Genomic DNA, 3,889 nt, shown 5'->3' with positions numbered 1-3,889 from the left:
TCTTTTTCAAAGATAAATCAAAATATTATTTTCTTGTTGAACAAAAAACTAAGAAAAATAATTAGCCAAAAATACTCAGAGTTTATTTTATTTAATATTTATTAATTATTAAATAAGATAAATTTTGACTGTTTTTTTTTTCTAACATTATCGTTAATATAATATGGAATTACAAAATAATAATAATAATAGATGAGAATTAAAAGATGAATGATAGGCAAAGTGTCGCAAAGAGACACTAACTCATATGACTATTGAATTGGTAGGGTGATAATTGATAAATGAAATTAATGGAAATAGAGGCTTATCACTTTCAAGATAATATGTATAACAAAAATGTTACTTTTACACACTAAAATTAATCATTATGTATTTATATATAAATATATATAATTTAATTTATTTTTAATATATATTTTATATTTTAATATATATTTTATATTAATAATTAATTTTAGTAATTTATTTAGTATAATTTAGCATAATTATTATACTAAATGTGACCAACTAAACTTTATGCATACTAGAAGATACTCATTTAGTCAATTATACGTTTAATTAACTAATGAATAATTAGGGAATTCTCACTAAAATAATAAGATGGATCTTTTAAAAGATCTCAATGTTGGTTTACTTCCAACAATCTAAGGTAGTCTTAACAGAAAAATTCGATAACTTAACTGAAAGTATCCAATGAGCAATGTTACTTTTTCAAGTGACTTAGTAATAGTAGAAAGAAGGAGAATCCTAGAATAGTGGCATTTAACTTTCACTACTGTTTAATTTAACGGTGGCTATAAGCTAGCACAACCTGAGTATCCTATCCTTAACTTATTAATTTTGTTGCATGAGATCGAAATTAGTGATGACAAAGATGCATAGTATGTAGTTGAATTCATAGTTGCGTGCGTGCCATGATTGGTATGATAAAAAGCTAAGGAGGGACCTTAACTTGTGTTTGGTCAACCATTTACACTAATTGCTTATCCTTTCTTTGGCCATTCTTGAAAAGCCATAACACGTGGATAGCCCTGATTGGCCCATTCATAAAGAAAGCACTTTCCGACCATAATAATAATAATATGGTTTTTGTCAACACAACTGAATTGAGTCTTGTATATTCCATGGAACGTGGTTGGTCGAGCCGCGACTGAAAGAGACTCATGGGTGTGGCTGATGTCACCTTAGCTTCATGACCATGGCCCCTTCTTTTCCCTTTTCATTCTCATATGCCACGCTTCACCCTACTAACTATCTCTTCTAACACTAATATGCTAGCTAGTAATATTACTCTCTGTTACAGATTGTGACCTAAACACTATAATTGATTTCATACATGTTAATGATATAGACAGAGGTCACACTAACATTCGTCAAAAATCACTCTTGAAAATGAAAACACATGTTCAAATTATTCTTTGAATAAAGTATCAAATAAACCCCAAAAATTTACATTTTAGATAGATTAATTTTTAAAATAAAAAAGATATCAATAAAGTTCTTAGGGATGAGCACGGGTAGCGGGTATCCAATTACCTATCCGAAACCAAACCGAACCAATTAAATTGGTTCTGAAACCAACGAGTAATCGGGTCCAATTCGAACCAAGCCGATGGCTTTTGTTAGTGATTGGTTCGGGTATCGGTTTTTGGAGTGTGAAACCCGAACCAACCTGCGAATTTGATCATATATTAATTAAATAAAAAAATAAAAAAATATATATGCCTTTTCCATTAGACAATGATTATTCATTATTAATATGTTTGAATTTTAATGAGTTTAGTTTTTAATGTATTTGGTATTTAACATGTTTTGATTATTTCTATTTATTTTACATGTTTATTGTACTTGTTGAATTTTTAAGATAAAAATTTGATATTTTTTATAAATTTTAAAGTCATCGGGTATTCAATTACCCAACCCGTACCCACCCCTAAAAATTCTACCGGATAACAAATGTGGACAAATTAATTTAAATTATTAAAACCTTCTATCCTAATTATATAGGTTAATTTGAAGATAATCGTCTACATCTGCTATTTTAAAAAATTTTATTGGTACTTTATTTTTAGAAATTAACCTGTCTAAAATATAAATTTTTAAGAATTTATTTATCACTTACTTTTTCATTATCAAATTTGACAAACTATTTTTGAGTATTTCTCTAGAAAAGTTGTTGATCACTTGTAATGAATTCAAGCAAATTTAAATTGCATACACAAAGTAATGGTGCACAACTTCTTTTTTAAAAATATTTACACATTAAAATTAACTATTAAAATTATATTTATATTTTGTATTAGTAATTCATTTTAATATCCACCTATAGCAGTTATTTTTTTCTAAAATACCTTTTGTTATAATCCCAAAAAGAATATTTATTTTTTGCAATTTCGAATATTTGAACGCAACCCAAAATCTATTATTAAGTTATAAATTATTTATCATCTCGGTAGCTATTGATACAGACATTAGTATGTAAAGCAGTTTATATTTGTGAAGAAGGTGCAGTTGCTAGTTGCTAGAAAGAAGTTGATGATTATTGATGCCTTTCTTTTACCAACGGCGAGACATGCAGATACAATTAAAGCAATTAATTAGCCATAGTTTTATAGCCCAGTCTAAGTAACAAATTAAAGCTAGTAGGCAAAATTAACCACTATAATAATGCTCCATTGAACCCCGACACGATGTGACTCACATCTTTTAATCATAATTAACTATCTAATCTAATTTAAGCTAATCTCTTGCCCATAATAACCGTTTATTTTATTTAGATTAAACTTCATATGAAGTAGCAATAAAGTAGCAGCAAGTCATTCATCACTAGCTTGAATCAAAAAAGAAAAAGGGGTATCAGATATCACTGATAATAAATATATATAATATAAATTATTTATCGAACATTATGTCGAGCACATACAAAAATGTGAATCACTTTATAGAGTAATGAAAATCCAATTAATCGACATATGTCATCAAAGCCTAGCAATGATTGTCACGAAAAATGGTACAAAATTATTGGAGGTAGATGGTGCTGTCGTGGCTCAAAGTAATTGGAAAAACAAGATTACATTTTTGTGTATGTATATAATTAGAGTTAGAGAAGGTGTATGTGAATAATGGTTTCCAAAAACTCGGTACCATGATGATAATGGTGAGAATTTGTGTAGTTTCAACACTATTGAGTCTCGACAGGAAGATGACACATTATCCTTTAGTGCTTAAAGTTGATAAGCACATACACACTCTTTGTGCCCTTTTGATGGGTCCTACTTGTTCACTACATATGTGGACCAATGCGGCTTTGAAATCTGTCTTTTTAACCATCACACCCCCACATTAATTATCACCAAATCCAAATTAAGGGATTAGAAATTATATATGGGCTTAAATAGTACATGATAATCAAACTCGAAAGTTCACATTTTTATAATGATTTAAAACATCTAGGTCATATATTAGCTAAGATGTAATCGTTTTATGGTGGAAACTCAGGTGCAGTTGGTTTTATGTAAAATTAATATATTGATTTAATAATTAAATTATTTATCTATTTAAATAAATAAATTAATATAAATTTGATCCATGTTTAAATATCTTGGAGACGACATTATGCCTTAAAACTAGCAAGTCAAACTCAGTGCAACTAATTTAAATTAAAATCTGTTATACACTTCACGCGAATTTCAGACCACAAAAAAAAAGACGGTTGACGCAAGTTCACAATAAATACTGATGCAGGCGACCTATGGAGGGCAGGGAAAAAAGAACAAGATATACAACAAATCAGAAAGCTTCTCGATTCTAAGTTTGATATTTTTAGATTATATAGTGAGTTGAGTGTTGGGAGTTCTTTTTATAAATTCTCCACATTACTCGGATGAAA

The sequence above is a fragment of the Arachis duranensis genome, chromosome 5 (genome assembly GCF_000817695.3).
Source record: "Arachis duranensis cultivar V14167 chromosome 5, aradu.V14167.gnm2.J7QH, whole genome shotgun sequence".
Taxonomy (NCBI): domain Eukaryota; kingdom Viridiplantae; phylum Streptophyta; class Magnoliopsida; order Fabales; family Fabaceae; genus Arachis; species Arachis duranensis.
The sequence above is the reverse complement of the archived record's forward strand: the minus strand, read 5'-3'. Positions refer to the sequence as shown.